Source organism: Natrix helvetica (assembly GCF_964273705.1).
Source record: "Natrix helvetica genome assembly, chromosome: 1".
Taxonomy (NCBI): Eukaryota; Metazoa; Chordata; class Lepidosauria; order Squamata; family Natricidae; genus Natrix; species Natrix helvetica.
The window spans coordinates 305,382,293-305,406,428 of NC_138548.1; the positions used below are offsets into that span (position 1 = coordinate 305,382,293).

The 24,136-nt window shown below is 37.3% G+C and overlaps 1 protein-coding gene across 8 annotated transcripts in view; it reads right to left on the bottom strand.

The window, feature by feature from the left end:
• Positions 1–24,136, bottom strand: part of IQSEC1 (IQ motif and Sec7 domain ArfGEF 1) — a 333,281-nt gene that overhangs the window by 213,799 nt on the left and 95,346 nt on the right. The window lies entirely within an intron of this gene.

The window sequence follows — 24,136 nt, forward strand, 5'->3', positions numbered from 1 at the left end:
TCACTCAGTTTTCATTTGATGAGAAGTAAAAATGAACTAAATCCTTAATTCCAATTCCAACAAGCATAACACTATCTGTATCAAAAATGAAAATGACAAATGACTGCAATGAAACTTTGAAAAGTCTCAAGGCATATTAAGATTTAAATGGCACTCTTTGCTAGCTTAAGTGGAATAATAGTAGCAAAGAAAAATAAATACGGTTTATGGAAAAGTAGGAAAAATATATGTTTGGAATACTCTGCACCAGTGTAGCTGTTCATCTGATAGCTTTAGAATTCCATTGGTCCTAAGAAATTTAATGGGATATTGAATAATTACATACGTTTTAAATGCTTGTGAAACAAAATAAACTATATGTGATTATGCAATATCCTATTTTCTAGTATGTAAGGATATTGTGAATTCATTTTCAATAAGGCTTTAACCAGAAAAAAATAATTTCCAATATAAAGTTACAATTACCTCAGTTAAAAAATATAATAAAATTACTCCAGCATTTGAAAACAAATGAAGTTGTGTCCAATGTATGCAATTCATTTAAAACCTGAAACTATTTATGACAAGATTAAAATATTACATATAATCACATTTTATTTTGTTCTCTCCTGTTGTTTTGCTTGCAGAATTTTCCCCAGAAGCTTCAAAATAAAATATATTGAACAGCAAGTCCTTTGAGGTCATCCTCTTATGAGATCAAAAAGAGGAATTAAGCAGGAATATGTTATGCTGTGAGTCTGCAGTAAGGGGAATTATATCAAGCTAATCTTTTAAATACAAAAGTCAGGCTGCTCTGATTTTTTTTCCATCCAAAGTTACATATGTACATCATAGCAAGGTTACGTGTAAACATTTTTAATGCTTTTATGTTTAGCAATAGGACATGTCTGCCAGAAACATGAAATCCAAAAGAAAAACTGAATTCTTAGGTATTAGCATTTAGGAACAATATAAATATATCATGGGAGGAAGAGAAAATCCAAAAGATTTGAATCCAGATATCATCCCATCAAAAGCAACAAGCCTTCCCTCCCACCATCCCCTTTGGAAATACTCACAAAGTTTCACGATGATATTAATTGGGAAAGAGAGTTTACAGGTTAGGCAGAGCCCTGTATGCTGCCAAGGTTTCAAATGAATTTGTGATATTAAGAAAAAATACATTTTGCAACAGTTAGACATAGAACAATATTTATTCTACATATATGCAAACGTACACTTACAGACAGAATATCCCAGTAGAAAATGGTCTTTTAGAGCATCTAGTCAAAAACTTGCCCATAGCAAAACTGGCCCATTGCAAGATTCCATTAAACCATCCCTGAAAGACAGTTGTCTAGCCCACATTTGAAAAACATAAGCAAGAGGGTGCTGTCATATTTTAGATAGATTGTTCTACCATTTAAGAGTATCATGAGGAAATTCCTCCAACTTGAATAGCAAGGAAGGAATAGCAAGGTTATTTTTTTCCCCAATTTAAATCAGTTGTCACCTTTTCAGTTGTAACAGAACAAATCAACCCTTTCTATCATGTGGCATTTGTATACCACTGTTATATCTTTGTTCATTTTTTTTCTTTTGTAAGCAAACATGCTTTTAACATGCTTTAACCTCAGGTTAGGTTTCCAAGACCCTGATCATCCAGTACCTCTTGTCTGAATGCATTCCACCTCTCAATGTCTCTCTTAAGACAACAATAGAAAAACCCTTGGTTTAACAGAATGCTTTACTAATGATTTCAATTTAATATATATTTTTTAAAAGTACTCAAAATGTTTATTTTAACAATAATGTGAGTCTTAATTCCGAACAAATATCTGTTTATTTCTACAATTATTTCAAACCCCTTTTCTTTCTGAAGTACTTACAGTGATACAATGGGCAATAAAACTGAGAAAACAAAAACAAAGTGGAAATTTTTGGTTAAAATTTACTAGTACACTATCTAGAAAGGAGTTAGCCTCCGAAGAATTTCACATTTCACATACAATCAGTATTTATTTCCATCTATCAGCTGCCTTACTATTTTGAGATTCACTATCATTGCCTTAGAGGCACCTTACATTCTCATTTCCTATCTTCACATGAAGTGTAACAACGAAATGTTAATGGTGTGAAACTTGACACAAAGACTCTTAGATCATTCCTTTACACTTATACTAAAATACCCAGCTTTTTTAAAAAAAAGCTTTTCTAAAAAAACTCTCCATTTTAATGGTTCTTATTTTATCATATTTATCTCCTCTCTCTATATAAATATTTCTACCATTTGAAATAATTATTGAAATATATATTTTAATTGTACCAATTAAATAATAAAATAATTTCCTAGAACTGTTCCATAAGACTGAAGTATACTAACAATTTGTTTGTAATAAAAACAGCACCAATGCAAATTAAAAATATATATATTTTACATCTCTGTGAATGCTTTATTTTTGCATTTAGCCATTCCTCTGAATTGAAATCAGCTTTTAATGAAAAGGAATTCTAGTTATAAGCAAAATTTGACATAATTCTGGTTTCTAGTTTATGCTTTTTTATTTATATATACATAATTTGAGCAGGGAATTGGACTAGAAGATCTCTAAAGTCACTTCCAACTCTGTTATTCTATTAAATTATTCAATTTTTTCATTTAAAATGCACCAAGGTTGTCCTGAAAGCTGACGTAATTGACATCAAATTAATAACATAGTTTTACGTTCTTAAATCATGTATCAATAAAACAAGATAATTTCTGCAGATAGATTTATATATTTCGGCTACAATTGCCTCTATAATAACTCATACACATGTAACTGTTATGATGAGTTATCATGGGGCAGGTTCCTAAATACAAATATTTGAAACAAAACACTGATTTTTCTTCATATTTACACGGAATCATGACCATATTTTTCCTCTTAGGTCAAAATATTAGAGCACTACACTATAGTTTAAGAGAACCCATGTGGTTCCATCAAGCTTCTATTTCACAGTCACAGTCAAGGAACCAAAATGTTACCTGCACAATCACATGCTCGCAGCTCACTGCAAGTTAAGGCTAAAACATATATTGGCTTTGATAAATGTTAATAAGCATCTGAAGCTAATTTCAGAGCCCTATTATCTGGTTTCCTAGAAGTATAATTAAGCCTGATATTCTTCTTCTTGTGCCATATCCGTCATCAGACATTGGCGATCATGTTGGCAATCCTATTTTTGTCAAGCCTGATATAGTTGAACCAAACAGAAAAACTTAAGGCAGGAAAACCAACATAACTCTCTTCTTACAATGTTATATAGGCAGAATGGTTAAAACCTGATATGGTTTCATAAATTGCCTTTTTAACACTAAATCAAAATACAAATGATGTACATAAGACACAAATCATATTCCCACTCATCCCTGTTAATAGTCCTGGCTTAATCATTTGAAGATTCTATGGTTTGACATTGATAATGCTGACAAAATTAGCATTGTAAAAATGACTACAAGGAAAATAGAAACTAAATTTACAGTTCATTAAGAATGGAAAAAAGCTATATTCATATCTATACCAAATTCAAGCCACAGAAATTAAGATAATATTCAATAGCATGCCCAATTTTACATAAAGTGGTATAGACAATATATCAAGCAGCCTACATTTTTGCATGCAATCTCCTAATTCTTCTTGAGTTATTAAAAAAAGGGGGGGAAAGCCAGCCCCGAATTTTATTAACACCTAGACAGTGCTTTTTGAATAATTTAAATAGAACACATGAGCCACATATTGTCACTAGCACCTGGTATTGAAGCATCTGGTTATTCAAAGTATTGTAGCATCATCTTGAATATGAAGGATACGTGCCATGGAATTTTTCACCTATGTATGTGAAAGTAACAGGAAGCAGAATGTATGTATCCTATAATAATCTTAACTGGAATTTTGCACACTGGGGCCATAAAGTGGATATTTATGCAGTGTCTCATTGCAAATTTGCAAAATAGACCTGCAAATTAATGTGAGTTTCTACAATAAAGTGGTTTTAGCTGTTATCACAGTTGGAAAACAGAATAGGGCAATGTTTGGTGGCCTTGTTCAAATAAATGTATTTATCTGACTTGACAATGCCTATGCATGTAATCTGTTTATTAAATCTGGTTCATATAAGATCCAACATATGCTAAATTGTCTATATCCCACCTTCCATACAATGACTGTACAAATAACTTTTCTGTAAAAGGGGCTACCATAGCTTGCTATGTTGTTTAAAGATAGCACTATTGGAACATATAAATGATATGGATGAAAATGAATGGTATGCCTTGATTTTATTACATAAATATTATAAAACATAGTGTACATAATAATGTGTCCTCACAAACTTTATGTACTTGTTTTGGCTTACATGCCCTATTAGAAACAATTCACCTATCCCAATTGTATTGCTATTAGATATAAAAATTCTGTGTCAAAAATCTTTAATTCAGAACTACCAGTTTGCTTTATGAATCATTACTAGATAGCACATCCTTTAGATGTCTAAATGTGAAATCTCTACCGTCTTTTCTTGAACAAATGTAAATATCTCAAAGGAAAAATATCTATTCAAGGGGATTTAAATAGAATCTATTACTTTTGTTGTTGCTGTTACCAACAGTTATAAAATAGGCATGAACTTTTAACATCACCTTATTAGACTATTTTTATGAGATATATTTACAATGGTTATTTTTATCTGCCAGTTTTAAATAGATCATAACCAGAGGCAAAATGAGAGCAAATGAACAGACATGAAATTCATGATTTTAGATTTAAAACCATGAATAAGCTATACCTGGAAATTAATCACAGCAACAGAAACTGGGTTTCTTATATTTCCCTGTAAGCATACACTTTAAACTATAATATCCTTTTCTGTTATTTCAAACTAACCAATTTTTGTAGCAAGGATCAACAGCATAATATACAAGTCATAGAAAATACTTAACATATTTCAATTGAAATTAAATTTATTCTTTGCTTATATGTAAAATATTTAAATCATACATAATAACTAAACATAATATTAACAACCAGTAGTTGTTTAAATATTTTTCAATCTAAAATCATGTGCAAATAAATAAAGATAAAAAATACACAAGTAAGAAAAAGAAACAACACACTTAACGTATTTTAAACTGAGCAGAATTATTGTGAAAACAGCACATAAACACCTTTTCAATCATTAAGGATACAATTACAAATTCTTATTTTACTGTTTAGAAAATATGTCACCTTAGAAGAAAAGACACCAAAGATTGCAAATTTGTTTCCTCAGTGAAGCAATACATTGTAATTACTGATTCTCAAAGAAAAAAAAAAGTTGCACTAAAACAAATGAAATGAAAACATTCATCTGAAAGCAAAGTTATTATCTAGTACAATTGTATATAACATGCTTCATTCATTTGGAAAGGGGACTAGCTAAATCCAGAACTTTATTCTTATTTCTTGCACCAAGCTGAAAATAAATTTTCTCTGACATTATATATGTGAATTATAACTACTGCATATATGAAAGCATATCTACACAGTAAAATTTTAACATGCATTACTTAAAATATCAAGATACAGTCTTTATAATCCTTATTTAATATATGTATGGTTATTAATTACTAAGTACTATGTCCTATATAATACTTTTGTAAAGAAAATAGCATCTATCTATTAAAAACACAAATATTTTGATATGAATTAGAAATATTTTTTCATTGTAAGTATATATGTATGCATTTATTATCCAAGTAGTCTGCCATATTCAATAAATTGAACATTTAACAGCTCACAATATGAGTTAGTCATTTGATAAAATGAATAATATTTCAGTCAAACAAGGCAAAAGATAACACTACAGATGAAATTAAATGAAGATTTCTCTTGTATGAAAAATATTGTCCTGTCCCTTTTACAGACGGCAAGATGCATTTAAATTATTCATAAAAATTATGAACTGACCTCTAAATATAAACAGCTTGAAGATTTCCACTAGCATTCTACTATAACATAGTAGAAGGTATTTTAAACGAAATCAGAAAACTACTACAACTTCTATCTCCCATGTCATCTTAAACTGTTACAATCTTGATTAGATATTTATGAAAACAATGATCATAATAGTTTTGTATTTGAATACCAAGTTGTATAAATAACATGGATGCTGACTCCAATAAAAATCAAGCTAAGCATAGTCAATCTTACAAAATATATGCAAGTGGAATCTAGGTAGAATTTCTTTTTTTATATGAGTTTAGCATATGGCAAAATAAGAAACTAATATAACAATACATTAACTGAGGTCAACTCTGAATCTGGGCAAAGTAAACCTGACATAAATGCCAATATTCATTCAGATAATAGTAAATTGAAAGACATCATCGTACGTTCATCCTAAGAGTACAATTCTCATTATACCCATTACCATTACCATGGAATAAGGAGATCAAGGCTAAAAAATCATCATATCCAGCGGAACAACCCCATTAAAGGTAAATTAAATGAGCTGCAGCCTAAAAGCTTGATTCACAAGTCAGTGGAGCTAAAGTTCTAGGATTAAAGCCAATTTAGTCACACTGAAACCAGGGTTTGACCTTCTTTTTCATCCGAGTAATGAAAAGCTATCTATGAATATCAAACCTTGAAATCAATTGCTCTTAAAATTGAATCTATATTAGTTTAAATTTAACTTCAGCTGAGATGCCAATTAAGCTTCAGTGAAGGTGAATTATAGCAAAACCATGCTGCATAGCCACTGGTTAATTCCAAGACATCTGCCTGTGAGATGAGCATTTTCCCTTTGCATTAGAGGATAAAATTATGCAGACATGCACGTTATAATAATAGATCTGTACACTAACCACATTCTTGGACTGCATTGACATCAATGCAGAGGAACATGTAGCATATATAGAATAAATATCAATGTACAAAAATAATGAGTTTAGCATTGTAAACTTCTTGACTTGCATGTTTTGAATAAAATGGTGGAATTATCAAGTTACAGTGAAATATACTACCATACATTCACCATGTTTGCTTTCATTTTTATTAAAAATATATGACACACTAATTTAACTGCTTGTAATAATGCATGCAAGAATTAAGTCCATTAGAGACTTTTAAAAAATTGAAGTCAGATATAAACCAACCCTGAGTAAAGCTTACATTTATCACTGGCACATGAAAAACCAAGCAAACACCTTACTCTGACTAGCGTATTCCTGCAATGCTCATATTGAAACACAAAACACATAAACAGCATGACAAAATGTGTAACAGTTATATATTGCTGTGCCACAAACAATATCAAAGAGTATCCAGAAATAATCAAAACCCATATCCTAAACATTCCTTAACAAAAGAATTTCATAATAACTGAACAATGCAATATTAATAACCAAAGCCTTATAAACAGATTTTTTCAATTTCATTTTTTAAAATTATGGTGTTTGATAAACTATCCTCTTTCCTTTTTCACTATGCTTAATTATTTCTACTTTTAAAGCGTCAAAGTCTTCGAACTAGATTTCTAAAATGCACATCAGTAAAGTACTAAGAGGGAACACCCATAAAATGGTTCTTGAAAAGAAAGCTGCTGTACAGTGAATTAATTGTTATTCCTATTATCACCTTGAGTAATGTAGATTCTTTGTCCCCTTCAGCAAATATCAGTTCTTTTGAGTTTTAACAAAGGAAGAGAATACTTACAAATGACACCTTCTGCAAGCCATCCTCGGTTTTTCATAAAAATTCTTCGGCTCTGTATTAGGTGTCTAAATGCCTCTTTTCCAAGAATCAAAATTCACATTCTCGGCTTTCACATGCTCATTCAACTCTCGGCCACAGAGGAACACTACAGATTAAGAAGCCTGTGATGTAACCAGCATCAAATACTGCATCAGATGAACCCAAACACTCTAAGGGGTTATATTTTGCAAAGCAAAAGGTTTTTTTTTTTAAAGGAGGATTAGCAGATGTATAAACTAGAAGCTCAGGATTCACACTGATTTGTCCTAATACATTCTGTCTGGTACAATATTGTATGTTTATGTTTAGATTAGCAATAGAATCCTAATTGAACTCCGTTATGACATTCAGCTTCATTCCTTTTTTAAGCAAGCTAGTGATACAGTTTTAGAATTCACCGTCTTTTTATGAACAGCATAGTACAGTCCAAGCTAGAAAAAGGCCATTGGTCCTTTTATCTCCATGGTAACAGCAGCATCTGTGGAGCCAAATTCTACTGCAAAGTCAATATATAGTGATATATGATCATACAAACAGAAAAAATGGAAACAAATAAATAAAAATAGGTACAGATAATGAATATTAGTGATTTGACTAAAAGGATTAATTTTACATAACATTATATTTAAAACAGAAAGGAATTTATATTACTTCAGCAACACTACCACCTCATAATTTTGGGTCATTACAACATATTTAGGATGTAGGCATTTTAGGAAGGTGTATTTGTATACATGCTTAATTATGGAAAGTCAGGCTACTGGTTACTGGTTTTTACAGTAATTGTAAAAATTTATTAAATATCAGAAAATTCCAAATACACATTTAAACAAAAATGTCAGTTCAGCACTCCACAGTAGAAACAGAATACAGATCATCATTAATCTCATTTTTGTTTTATATTAATACTGTACTGTATTACATTATCAACTCTTTTGTAACAAAAACCAGCAAGGCTGATTCGAGGTTTTCTTTCAGTAGCTTTAAATTACAATAACAGAACTAGTCAAACACCTCAGGAATCACTCATATCCAATAATTGTCTCACTACCCGGAGACAGAGGTATACTTTCACCTCAATCTCAGAATGATTCAGCATTCTTTCAAAATAATTCAGATAGCCAATTTGCCTCACCTGATTAAGTAATCACTGGCGGTGACCATCTGCTTTCATTACTAAATTAAAATAATTAAATGGACGGCTCATATACATGGATAAGTAATGGGTTCAAGGCTAACCCACAGGTAGAAAATATTTCAGCTAGTAAAAAGTCTTTCAAAGACATGCTTGCTGTTGCATGTTATCTAAAACCATATTTAAATAGTACCAATATTGGAGATCTTGTGATCAATTCCAGTCTGAAATTAGTTATGGGCAGGGATCGGTTCTGGCTGCTGCCACTGCCGGTTCACACAGGGACATGCCGTGCGTGTGCATGTGCAGTACTCGGAAAAAATGCTTCTGCGCATGCTCAGAAGCAAAAAACAAGATGGTGGTGCAGAACAGGTTCGGGGGTGTGGCAGGCCGAGTTACTACCTACTCAGCCAAACCAGGCCGAACCGATAGGAACCCACTGTCATTTCCGGTTTGCTCGGAGGGTCATTTTAAGCGTTCTGAAGGCTTCAGGGAAGCCTCTGGACAATCCCTGAAGCCTCCAGACGGCCTCCGGGGGGGGAAGGGGAGGCTCTTTTCACCCTCCCCAGGCTCCTATAAAGCCTCTGGAGCCTGGGGAGGGTGAAAAATGGCTTTTAAAAATGGTGAATTCAGCTGGCCAGCACGCACATGTGTGCTGGCCAGCTGACAGGGCAGCACCTCGCATGCCCTGACAAATGGCTCTGCGTGCCACCTGTGGCAATCGTGCCATAGGTTCGCCATCACTGTTATATACATTGCCAAGCCAAGCCTAGGGTTACATCCCTAACATCTCTGGTTATGGGTGACAATCTGGGCAATACCTGTTTCATCTGACTCTATAGAAGCAGTTGAATTGGAATTCAGTTTAGGGTTTTTGTAGGACAGGACAGAATATGGAGATGACATGTAGATAGCAGAAATTTCTATTCCAAATCTCATTTCCTGTAATTTGGGAATATGTAGATTGAAATAAATTAGGCGGATAGCAACAATTTTACCTGTTTCCCCGAAAATATGACATGTCCTGCTAATAAGCCCAGGCCTGGTTTTTGCCTGGTTTTTGAGGTGGGTGTAAATATACGCCCTCCCCCGAAAATAAGCCCTAGTGAAAGGGTGCCATGGCAAGTATAGGAGGAAGCCCTTCCCTTCCCCGGTCACCTCAGCGCTTCTTGGCTCCTTAATCAGATCAGTTAAGCCAATCTGGCTGCCATTCAAAAAACAGCTGATTTGCGGGTGTTGCTCAGGGTGTGGCTTCCAGCAAGTGTGGCTGCTTTTGCCATCGATTACAGCCACAAAAGCAGCAGGAGGCCAAGTGATGCACTCCACGCGCCTTGCACCTGCCTTTCGAAGGGTATTGTAGCAGCAGTTATTCACAATTTTTTTATCATTTTTTTTGTCCCGACTCACCCATCTCGCTAAAAAGATGGTGGGGAAGGGAAGCAGCCTGGATTCTGTTACCATTGGGGTGGGGTGGGAGGAGTTGGGCTGCGAGACATGCATCCTACCCAAGACTTGCAGCTCCATTGTGTTCCTCATTGTTTTGTCCAGGGAAGTTGAACTCGCAAGATTTTTTTTACAGGGTACTTCCTTGGACAAAACAGCGAGAAACACGATGGAGCTGCAAGTCTTTGGTAGGACGCATGTCTCGCAGCCCAACTCCTCCCACCCTGCTCCAATGATAACAGAATCTAGGCTGCTTCCCTTCCCCACTGTCTCTTTAGCGAGAGGGGTGGCAGGTGGGGTGGAGGAGAAGTGAGAGGTGTGGAGCAAGACATGGCTTCTCTTGTTGTCTCTCTGCCCCCCTCGCCAGGGATGGCAGGCTTCCTCTGCAGCTTCCAAGCTGGGGCAGAGAGGAGGCAAAACGCTCACCCCTGGGGATGAATCAGACGCTTCACTGGAGAAACTGCCCCACGCCAACCTAGGCTTCCTAACTCTCTCACTGCCCAGATTGTCCTCCTCGCAAAGAAAGCCCAACCCGACGCAGGGCGGTGACAGGACACATCAGAGCAGTGCTGGGCAGCTGCTCGGCCGGCGCAAATAAGAACCCCCCCCCAATAATAAGACCAAGGCCATATTTCATGGGTCAAAATAAAATAAGACCCTGTCTTATTTTCGGGGAAACACGGTAACAAATATTAAGAATGGGAGTTTCATGTTATTTTCTGATTCCTTTGTATATTTTGGGATAAGAATTCTTTAAACTAGTCAATTTGAATGTCCCAAAGGTACTTTTTTTCAAAAGACAACTGGACTTTGTTCTCCTTGAAGATGTTTCGCTTTTCAGCTAAGACGTTTCTTCAGTTCTGGACCTGGATGACTGAGAATCTCCATAGACATTTAGTCAATTTGAACTCACTTCTCTTTGTGAGGAAACTTCAAAATCTAGATGGAGATTTAGACTTCTTTTCAATATTTGGGGTATGATTAAAGTGACCTTACCTTCAATGAAGAGTTATGTTTTGAGGGACATTCCAATGTTTAATCCATCACATGTACACACATTTCTGCACCCAGTATGGGTGTGTGTGTGTATGTATGTATGTATGTGTGTGTGTGTGTGTGTGTGTGTGTGTGTGTATATATATATATATATATATATATATATATATGTGTGTGTGTGTGTGTGTGTGTGTGTGTGTGTGTGTGTGTGTGTACATATTTATGCACACTCATTGGCAGAATAGAAAATATAAATTGCTGATATAAATCTGACCTTTTTACTCATTAAAAGTTTACATTATAGGACCATCCCACTTTAAAATAATGAATCATGTCTGACTTCTACTAAGTTTGGAAGCTGTGTTTAGAACTTTCACTGAATTAAAAATACATCTGATTTATTATGGAGTGCTTTTTCATTTAATTCAACTAAATAATTTCTTATTGAATTGTTTTGGTGTAAGATTGGTAATATGTCTCTGGATCAATCAATGTGTTCAGGATGTTTATGTTCTTGGCTTTACCCCCAATATTGAAATCTTTGAAAAGTTATAAATTTAGAGTTTATAAGGGCTGGCTAAAATAATTAGTGTACAAAACAGGAAATTTATACATCATGGACTGCTAATGAGTGTTGTTTTGTCAGCATTTGAATTCAGGGAAGGAATTTAATGAAGGGTAAGAAAGAAGCCTTTTTTTGGCTACGTCCTAGGCCCATTTTTTGTTGTTATCATTATTATTACAGTTGTATTATATTATTAATTTTGTTGCATGCATACTTTGTTTTGGTAATTATGTTGATACAATAATCATAATAGTGCTATGCCAATAGTAAGCTATCTGTAATGGTATTACTTAGCGTGTTTAACTGTATACATAGGGTCCTTTAGATGACAGAACACATCTTTCAACAATGGTCTATCATTTTGTGATTTTGTGTACAGTTTTAACTTTACTTTGAATTCGATACATATAATTGCAACTTATATAATGCCCTTTAGACTTCTTTTTACATAAAGGTTTGCATTTGGCTGAAACAAACCAAAATGTAAAGAAAATGATTATGAGGTTTTACCCTCCCAAGTGAAAAACTAGTCCATGTTCTTGGACTATTATAGTAAGAAATTAAAATGATTAACTTTTAATTGCTCACTATACTGAAGATTAATTTTTTAGAGATAGAATGTCTTGTTATTCATGCTGTCTATGACCAGGTATGGGCATGGCCTTAAAATATAGTATTGCATTATCATTATTATCTAACTCAGTAAGAAAATTTAATTTCATTAAATGATATAGTGTAAACTTCACTTAGGAACCTATTTAAAAAAATAACATTGTGGCAAGCTCTTTTGTAAAACTAATTGATTGTACTGTAAGAGTGAATTGAAAGAACAATTTAAGACAGTTAAAATAGTTTCCTGTTAAAATATTTTTGGAAGAATTACTATGAAGATGTTCAATTAAATTACAATCTCTTACTGCTTATGCTTTTTCTAGGCTTTGCCTCTTGTCTTCCTATTTTGTATAAAGTATATACTGTTATTCGGGATTTTTCTCTTTACCCTCCCTCCCACATTATTAGCCTTCTGCCATTTTAAGGTTATATTTATCCTTCAACATATCAGCCCTCTCATAACTTCTCAGAAATTATTCAGATCTACTGAAAATAGATTTTCCCTTCATGCTTTGTGAATGCCCTGTACCTCTTTATTCCTCATGTCATTTGCTCATTGGACCAAATCTTTCTATTGCATAATCCTACAGGAAGGCAATTCTTGATTTGAAAGAGACATAAATATATGCAAATTTTCATACAGTGAAGGTCTATTTCTTTCTTTCTGTTGGATGATTATTGTTGCTTTGTTATGCATTATACAATATTATTATATGGTTTCATATTTTTTTCATTTTTCATTTAATACATGAAGGTGGTATGTGAGTGGCTTTGGATTGCTTGTTGACTGGAACAACTTATAAACATAGTACACAAACAATTAGTAAGCAACTTTTGTTAATTTGATACATTTTATATTTTATTTGTGTTGTTATTATTTTCAGAAGTGTTAATAACCACAATTAATCTCTTTGGCCCGCCAGATCTCGGAGTTAGTGACGCTTTCCATGCGACAGGATCTATGCACCTTCCATGCGGACAGAGTGGTTCTCAGGATGGACCCAGCATTCGTACCTAAGGTGAACTCCATCTTTCATCGCTCTCAGGACTTGGTGCTTCCCAACTTCTGCCCTGTCCTGGTTCATAGCCTAGAACGCAACTGGCACATCCTTGATGCTCGAAGAGCTCTGAAGATCTATTTACACAGGACAGTGACCTTCCGTCACACTGAAGCGCTGTTTGTTTCTTTTCAACCGGACTCTATGGGCCTCAAGGCGTCCTCTTCCTCATTAGGGAGGTGGATCAGGGCATGCATTACAAAGGCATATTCCTCTCAGGATACGCCACCTCCTGATAACATCACTGCACATTCTACACGTAGCGCGGCTACCACAGTGTGCAGTGTGACAGAACTTTGACGGAAACTGCATCACTTGGTTGGCTGGCAATGAGGTTTACAGCTGGCTTTACATAGTGCCAACCCTGCAAGATAATAGCAAGCAGAGTTCTTGGTTTCTGTTCCTTCCAGCTGGGTTAAAACTGAGCATAGGAAAAAGAGAATCCTACAGCACTGGGTTCCCCATTCCCAACCTTTGTAGGCTGGCCAGAAGGATGTAATGACCAATTATATGAAAAAGTGTTCAGAGATCAATAAGAACCAAGATAAATAGCTATTCCACTTCCAATCCAAATTATACCAAGTATAATCAATACTGCTTCCATGCAAACACCTTTTCAATTACTTCCTTTCCCCCCAAAAGGAAAATTGGAGACTGTTTGGACATACTATTGTGTTCACCAATGTCTTTTTGAGGAAGGACATACTACCATTCTTAAGCTGGTAGAAGACTCTCTGACTCAGGATGAATTTACCATTACCTGAGCCCTATCCCGAGGCTTAGTCAGCTAAAAGGAGCATGAAACTAACAAACAAATGGATGGTTTCATACACCTAAGAATCCATCCATTTCATCAAGTCAGGGGTTCACATAGGGCAAGACTGAGCCTCAATCAACTTGACAGGTCCTGTCAGTCAGAATCTAGCTCAATGGATCCAAGTGAGCTAGGATATTTATCAGATGTCTGGATAATAGTCACCTTACAGCTGACATTTATGAAATAGAACTATCTTAATGATTTTTCTTTTAAAACATCATCTCCTTGGTCAATCTTTTTATTCGTACTATCAGCTCACATAGGCAGAAAAATAAATAAATAGATTTTGGTTTTCCTTTCCTGGTTTTTTTTTTTTAGGGGGGAGAAGATAGTCTGCCTGCATGGTGCAAGCCCAGCAAAAGGAACTGTATTATTACAGTGAAGTGTTAATACCACTTTATAATACTTTGGTAAGGCCCAGTAGTGGGTTTCGGCTCCCATTGCAACTGGTACGCTGCAACGGGAGCTGGGCATGCACCATGGGCACACGTGCTGTGCACATATGCGCACCCACCATTTGCGATACTACAGCTGCTTGCCAGAACGCCGCACAGGTGCTATTTGTTGCGCATGTGTGCGCAAATGGCCCGTTTCCTTCAAATAGATAAGGAACAAGGGCAGGCGGGCGGGTCCTCCAAAGCACTGTTCTGGTATGGTGGCTGCTGCTTCCGGCAGGCATCAGTGCACGCATACCGGGGCGTACCGCCTGCAACCCACCACTGGTAAGGCCACACTTGGAATATTGCATCCAGTTTTGGTTGCCACGATGTAAAAAAGAGTGCAGAGAAGAGCAACAAAGATGATTAGGGGACTGGAGACTAAAACATATGAAGAACGGTTGCAGGAACTGGGTATGTCTAGAAAGAAGGACTAGGGGAGACATGATAGCAGTGTTCCAATATCTCAGGGGTTGCCACAAAGAAGACGGAGTCAAACTATTCTCCAAAGCACCTGAGGGTAGAACAAGAAGCAATTGGTGGAAACTAATCAAGCAGAGAAGCAACCTAGACCTAAGGAGAAATTTTTTGACAGTTAGAACAATTATTCAGTGGAACAACTTACCTCCAGAAGCTGTGAATGCTCCAACACTGGAAGTTTTAAAGAAGATATTGGATAACCATTTGTCTGAAGTGGTGTAAGATTTCCTGCCTAGGCAGGGGGTTGGAATAGAAGACCTCCAAGGTCCCTTCTGTTATTCTGTATTCTAATATTTTTGATTACCCAATGAAATAGCTGCTGATGGAACAATAAATAGCTGCTGGTGCTTTTGAACTGCATAAATAATATTAACATTGCAACAATAATTAATGTACATGAACGTCAAAGTTCAACAAATCAGCCCAATCTAATATAAAATGTATTTTAAAATACCCGTTGAAGCTTAATATCAAAAAATACAAGTGCACACAAAGCTTTACCAACTCACTAAATTATATCAGTCCTACAAATACATCTCAACAATATTAAAAACAGTTGTTTGGTGAAGTATCCACAAAGAGGCACACAAACTCTTAATAAAGACATTTTTATAGGGGAAGGAAAACAGCAGTAACATATCTGGCAGATGTGCAGGTAAAAGCAGCCTTCTGTTGGCTATGAACTTAAATGCTACATCACCTCTTAGCATTGCACTACATACATCAAACTATCCCATCTAAACCAATAGCAGCAGGGATATTGTTAGTTCCTCTTGCTATATATCATTAGTCCCTGTTGGGATGTGCAAAATGTTCTGAACTCACAATCACTTTGGCATTCTTAGTGAAACAATACACGTTTTAACTTTTGCTCCCAGTATGAAATAAAATTGTCTATTTCAAGAGGCATGCTTTTAAATGTTCCTGACTATTTCAAGCATTATAATTCGGTCTGTAATTTTGGGATTTGAGATTCTGTCATCAGATGAATTCTATAAACCTGCCCTTATGCATACAAAGTTTTTTTCTAAGATTCAGCTACAACCCCTTAAATCCAATATTTATGCGATGCATTATGCAAGACTACAGAACAGATTTAGATCTTGTCCAGTACCCTGTGATCTTTTTTCAAAACTAAATATTTCCAATTCCTTCAAATCTGCTTTCAAAGAAATTAGATTATGTAGCCTTCATAATCTTAATTACTATTCTCTTAACCTGTTCCAATTTTTCTGACCCCTGAAACAGTACAGAATAACATAGCTCTTTATTTATTAAATTTATATACTACCCATTTCATTGCCCAGCTGTTACTTTTCATGATCTGGAAATAATGTTTTTGTTGGATGTAGTTAGATTGCATCTCTTTTTTTTACAGTCATATCACACTTTATTAAAAAAAGTCAGCCTTACTACATGTAAACAGTTAGCACCACCCATGAATAAGCCTATCTCCCAAAATTGAGCCTTGCATGCTGTCCTATTAGCTATCTTATTATTTTCAAGATATTTACAAATCATTGTTTTTATGATCTGTTCTTTTAACTTTCTCTGTATCAGTCTCAGACCAATTGTTCTGTACAGGTAGTCCCTGAATTATGACCACAATTTGTCCAGAATTTCCCTAGCTAAGGAAGGCAGTTGTTAAATAAGTTGCCCTTGATTTTATGATGTTTTTCCCCATTGCCAGTGTTAAGCAAATCACTGCATTTGGTAAGTGAATCATGTGTCTGTTAAGTGAATCCAGGTTCCTCTGTTGACTTTGCTTGTCAGAAGCTGGCTAGGAAAGTCACAGAGGGTGACGACATGACCCAGAGATGCTGCAACCATTGTAAATACATACTATTTCCGGTGCCTGAATTTTCATCACGTAACCATGGGGATACTGCATAGATCATAAGTGCAAGGACCAGTTGCAGATCACTTTTTCAGTTGTAATTTCAGAGGGTCATAAATGAATGGCTGTAAGTAAAGAAAACCTTGTAATTTCCATGTCCTCTCCCCACCCCTTTTTCAAGAGAGGGACATTTACTTTCTTACAGTCAGACAGTAAGTTCTACAGGATGTCTTTGGAGATTCTCAGTCATCCAGGTCATGGTTGTCCCAAAGGGGCAACTTGGGACAAGTTCTACAGGACTTTTTTGAATTAAGCAAATAAAGGATTGGCCAGACTATTAGGAAGTTCCTTTAGTGCCAAAGAATGCACTTCTTTTCACCCTTACTCAAGTAATAAGTTATTTGATCATTTCAAGCTTCAATTCTGCTTATCTTCAGAATTACCTAGGGATCACATACCCACTTTCTAGACAAGATTGAGGAGAATCATTTTTTGAATTGTTTTGTTGTTGTTGTTGTTTGTTAACATTTTGTCATCTTCACTGATCTTTTACCCTGGGCATATATGAAAAAAACTCCTTTTACTGCTCTTTACATCCTCTGTCAATCACTGTTCATATATTATGAAAGGTTGCTTCTTCTATCAGTGCTTGTTCTCACCTTTTTTGAGTTGACAGATTTTATCCTTGCTTATACAGCCTGGCTGCTGTATGTATATGCCAAGCTGTGCTTCCCATGAATATAAGCCACACGGTTTTCAGGCAAGAATGTGAAGATGCCACAAGCACCGAAGGCAATGATTAAAGACTCCCGTCCATCATTTATACTTTCTGTTTTTCAATTAATCTGCACTAAAAGGCCTTTTCTGGTGTTTCCTCTTCTTCTAGATCAGTGGTTCTCAACCTGTCTGTCGGGACCCCTTTAGGGATTGAACGACTCTTTCACAGGGGTTGCCTAAGACCATCGGAAAACACATATTTTCGATGGTCTTAGGAAGCGAGACACCAATTTTATGTTTGGGGGGGGGGGTCACCACAACATGAGGAACTGTATTAAAGGGTCGCGGCATTGGGAAGGTTGAGAACCACTGCTCTAGATTCTTGAGTTATTAAAAAAAAGTGTCAGGGTCTGCTCTTCCAAACTCTTTATGGCAAAACCCTGTTGGATGTCCATCTTCACATGGTCAATAAACTCTTGCCCTGAAAACTGGATGTCTTATATTCTTCACAGTCTTTTCTTACTCAGTGGGAAGCTATCAATTAGTCATCAACAATGGACAATTGGTAGTTGTCCAAGAAATGACCTAACACTTCTCTCAGCTGAGTACTGAGTCCCTCAGAACATACCTCTAGTCACTGTCACTGATATTTCTTGTCTCTTCTTCCTGTTAAACTCCACAGTCAAAGTTTTGTTTGCTCCAACTGTTCACTCTCACACACTAGCTAACAGCAACCACCACAAAGACCTGAAGTAAATTTTCTGAAGAAATTTATTGCTGGGGCAAACCATTTTTCCAAAATATTATTCGGAATCAATGATTTGTTTAAGTGCTTCATACTGAATTCTTAGCATTCTTATAAACAATAAAAAGTTGTATAAAAAACACCTGCAAAATATTCAAATCACAAGTTGTCAGCTTGACGAATGACTCAATTTGTTCTGATTCACAGTACGCATTATACATATAAAGCAAATAATTGGCTACTTTTCTCATCTGCCAGTAAGCTCTCTAGGGCATAATTTGTCATTATATACTTGAAAATCATTAACATCACAACTGAAGTGTTTGCCCATAAAAGTGCAATATCATAATTTTGTTTCATTAAATCTTTTTTCTTTCATTCTGTATCAATGCTACTAGAATTACATACATATACACATATACACACATTCATACATAGGTGAATTATTTATGTATATACACAAACACATGCATGTGTGTGTGTGTGTGTGTTTCACCTATCACTGTAAGTAGAGATTTAGTTCTATCCCAGCCTATATTACAGTGACGAATATCCTGCTAATCGCTCTGTGGTTGTCCGACCAAGATGACTATCAGAAAGAATCAGACGTTCTTAATTTTAAAGCAAAGATTACCCCAGCTCAAACATATTTCTCAGCTTCATGGAATAAGGAAGAAAAATAGGCAATGACTAATGTCATTTGGTTTCTTTTCTTCCTCCTCCACAAATGTATGCCCAATATTATTTATGTACTTATTTAAACGTTTTCATATCACAAACATTTTAGAGCAGCTTTGGATTTGCAATTCAAGACAATTATTTTATTTAAATCAACAATTAAAAGCCCCAAATAATTAAGTTTACTCACTTCCTGTGCATGGGCGTGCAGGCACGCAAACACACATGTGCGCACACACTCACTCACTCACTCACACCCACACATCTTGTGTAGGAATGCCTATATAACGGCTTGGAGTAGGGACAGCAAGCCATTTGAAAGAAAGGTCATTTGTTTTGCACACAATTGTGATCCATCTATTCTTAACCTTATGAATGCTAGTATTGTAAACATCCAACTATTGAGCCTAGAGATTATAGTATGGCAACATAAGATCTTTAAGTGATCAAACAGTATGCTCTTTAGTATTTCAGAAAATGTTGAAAGTATATTAAACTAACACTAATAACACTGTTTTCATGTGCTACCATTTTGTGAATCAATACAAATGTAACAAGGTAATGAAAATTATTCCTGTCTTAGGCACGAAGTTAGTTGGTGACTGTAGACCAGTCACTTTCTCTCTAAGCCCTAAGAAGGAATCTAGAGCAAAATCTTGCCAAGAAAACTAGAAGACTTATCCAAGCAGTTGCCAGGAAACAACACTGACTAGAAGACATGTGTGTAATTGTATGCAGGAAAGATCTCGGGAGACTCTGTAAAATGATGCTGCCTAGGAACGGACAGATATGAGACAGCTGCTTAGCGGGCAGAGCAAGGGGCTCAGAAGGGGCCTTCCCTAACTTCTCAGGATTTAAAGGTGACAATTGGAGAATTGTACTTTCAGACTTTAGATTTTGTTAAATGTAGCTTACCGTATTTTTCGGAGTACAAGACGCACCGGAGTATAAGATGCACCAAAGTTTTGAAGAGGCAATTTTTTAAAAAAAGTAGGTAAGTAGATAGAGGGATAGAGAGGGAGAGAAAGAGAGAGAACTACAGTAGGTAGGTAGGGAGAGAGAGCGCGGGTAGGTAGATAGGTAGGTAGGTAAAGGGATAGAGAGAGAGAGAAAAAAAATAGAGATAGAGAAATACAGTAGGTAGGTAGGGAGAGAGAGAGGGAGGGAGTGTAGGTAGGTAGATGGATAGAGAGAGAAATAGAAACAGATAAAGGGAAAAATACAGTAGATAGGTAGGTAGGGAGAGAGAGAGAGTAGGTAGGTTGGTTGGTAGAGGGAGAGAGAAATAAAGAGAGAGAGAGAGAAATACAGTAGGTAGGTAGGGAGAGAGAGAGAGAAAGAAAGAAAGTAGGTAGATGTTTCCAGGTGTATTTATCCATGTGCTGGAAAAGGAAATCGCTGACAATCTGAAGCACCTAAGACTTTGTTTCTGCTGGCACAGCACTTGATCAATCTAATTCTCATCAATCAGTTAAAGAGCTTTCCAAAAGGAAAAAAAACTTTTTGCACTCTGCAAACCTCCCCAAAATGGCCCCATTTTTTTTAAAAAAAGGCATGAATAGCCGGGGGGGGGGCGCTTTCAGAGTGCTCTTGTGGGGGTGGGAGGGCCAAAAATGAGCAAAAAAAGGTCCATTTTTCGCAAAAACGGGCCCATTTTTTGTCAAGAAAATTTGCATACATAGTCTCATAGAGTGCTGCAGGGGGCTTGGGGAGACAAAAAACGGCCCGTTTTTTGCTAATTTCTGACGTCTCCAGCCCCCAGGAGCTCTCTGAAAGCCTCCATAAGGGTATGCATGGCCATTTTGGTGAAGGGGTGGTGCTTCGGGAGGCAAAAAATTGCTGTATTCAGTGTATAAGACTCATCCAGATTTTCAGCCTCTTTTTTGAGGAAAAAAGGTGCGTCTTATACTCTGAAAAATATGGTAATCAATAAATCCCTTAGCAACAGAAATTTTGGGCTCAGTTATGTTTATAAGGTGAGGGCAACTGTAATTCATTATTCCACTTGTTTCTTATCATCTACTTTTTTTAGTTTTACAAGTTATTATAAGTTGTTTTAGTATCTGAGGTGTGTCAGAAGCAAAAATGTCCAAACAATGTTATTAACATATATTGTAATTGTAAATGCTGCCATTGGGTTATATCTGATAGATAATATCTGTCTCTTAAAATAAGAGTCTATTAAAAATTCATCTCCATCATTTATCAGTTGGCCTAAAGTGAATATTACCGCTTCAATTCAATTTTTCCATATCACCATCTTTCTTCAATTTTTTAAAAGTTGGATTTCCATATAAAGTCAATGTGGCATGGGGAAAAGGGTCAAATACTTTTTTTATTAGACGTTACATTTTATAACAGGGGTGTCAAACTGGCGGCCCATGGGTTGGATACATCACACATAGGCCACTCCCACCCTGGCTCCGCAAAGGCAAAAAATGTTGCAATACATCATGTAAGATCATGTGACGTGATCAGGTTTGACACCCATATTTTATAACTTTCTAACCAACATAACTATTTCCAGATATACCGTGGTTTTAATTAATTAATTTATTTATTTATTCTTCGCATTTCTAAACCGCCCCCTCTCCCAAAAAGGGACTCGGGGCGGTGTACAGTCCACAATAAATAACAGATAAAATACAAATATAAATAGAACTATAAATATACGTATATATGTGGAGGAGGTTAAAATTAAGAGTACTGTACAGAAGAATAAATATGAGGCTAAAAGCCCTAAAAACAATTAGAACTAAAACATTACCCTTAAAATAACCAGATGAGAATATACTACCAGGAGTTCATAGATGTAACATTTATAATTATGCCAGGCCAGCTAATCGGAACAGGTGAGTCTTCAATTTTTGTCGGAAGGAGCGGAAGTCCGAGGTGGTTCTAATGTCGGGGGGAGGTCATTCCAGAGGGTTGGGCCTATCACAGAGAAGGCTCTACTCCTTGGCGCCGCCTGCTGGCATTGCCTAGTGGACGGCACCTGGAGAAGGCCCTCCCTGTGAGAGCGGATTGGCCGCAGGGATCTATGTGGGAGGATGCGATCCCGCAAGTAACTAGGTCCTGAGCCATGGAGCGCTTTAAAGATAGTAATCAGGACCCTGAAACGCACCCGAAAAACCACAGGTAGCCAGTGCAGCTCGCGCAGGAGCGGTGTTACGTGGGAGTATCTAGACCGCCCCATGATAACCTGCGCGGCCGCGTTCTGGACTAGCTGCAGTCTCCGGGCGCGTCCCAAGGGAAGCCCCATGTAGAGAGCATTACAGTAGTCTAGGCGAGACGTCACCAGCGCATGAGTGACTGTGCGAAGGGCATCCTGGTCCAGTAGGGGGCGCAATTGGCGCACCAGGCGAACCTGGTGGAACGCCCCCCTTGCCACGGCTGCCACATGGTCATCCATTGACAGCCAGGCATCTAGGAGGACGCCCAAATTGCGCGCCCGTTCCACAGGGGGCAGTAGCTCGTCCCCTATGGCCAGCGATGGAGCAGCTGGCTGAACCGAGGTGCCGGAAGCCACAGCCACTCAGTCTTGGAGGGGTTGAGTTTGAGTCTGTTGTCCCCCATCCAGACCCCGACGGCTTCCAAACACTGGGACATCACTGCGACAGCCTCGTTGGGGTGGTTTGGGGTTGAAATGTACAGCTGCGTATCATCAGCGTACAGATGGTATTCAACCCCAAAACCACGGATGATCTCGCCCAGCGGCTTCGCATATGCATTGAAATGAAGGGGCGAGAGGACCGACCCCTGCGGCACCCCACAAGAGAGTGGCCTCGGGGTCGATCTCTGCCCCCCTGTCAACACATATTGCATCCGGCCGGAGAGGTAAGAGTCGAACCACCGTAACACGGTGCCTCCGACTCCCATCCCCTCCAGCCGGCGCAGAAGGATACCATGGTCGATGGTATCAAAAGCCGCTGAGAGATCTAATAGGACCAGGATAGAGGAACAACCTCTATCTCTGGCCCTCCAGAGATCATCAACCAACGCGACCAAGGCTGTCTCAGTGCTGTGCCCGGGTCGGAAGCCGGACTGGCGTGGGTCTAGATAATCGGATTCATCGAGGTGATGCGGAAACTGCTGCGCCACCACATTCTCAACAACCTTCGCCAAGAAAGGGAGGTTGGAGACTGGACGATAATTAGCTAGCTCCATTGGGTCGAGTGAAGGCCTCTTGAGTAAGGGCCTCACCACTGCCTCTTTCAAGACGGTAGGTAAGGATCCCTCACCCAACGAGGCGTTCACCAGGCCCAGAAGCCAGCCTCGTGTCACCTCCCAGGATGCCAGTACCAGCCAGGAGGGACACGGGTCCAATGAACATGTGGTGGGTCACAGCCTTCCACGCAACCTGTCTAAATCCTCGGGGGCAACAGAGTCAAACTCCTCCCAGAGTGGACTCACAAGACTCACTGTTGACGGCCCGTCCAGACCACTGGAGGGGGCCCATCCGCTCCGGATCTGAGCGATTAATATATTTAGACTATCCAACCAAATGTGCTTTAGATGTATATTCCAAAGTTGTTCAGATTGGAACATTGATTAAATATGTTAGAATTTCCTGGTGAGTTCTGGAGTTCCCTCTCTTTCAGTTTAATTTCTTGTAATACAATTTGAATTTTTTCATCCATCTCCCTCTTAATTGCTGTATTATATTGTATAAAATGTCCTCATGCAAATGATATGCATGGAGTAAGAGGGTTTTTTGTTTATATAATAGTAGGATCCGAATTCTCTGATGAAGTAAATTTGAGACTTAGGATATAAAGGGCTTCCCTAGGCCCTCCACATGAAAGGATCCCATTTATTTTATCACTTTATCAAAATATTAGTATAAAGGAGTTCTACTTGCA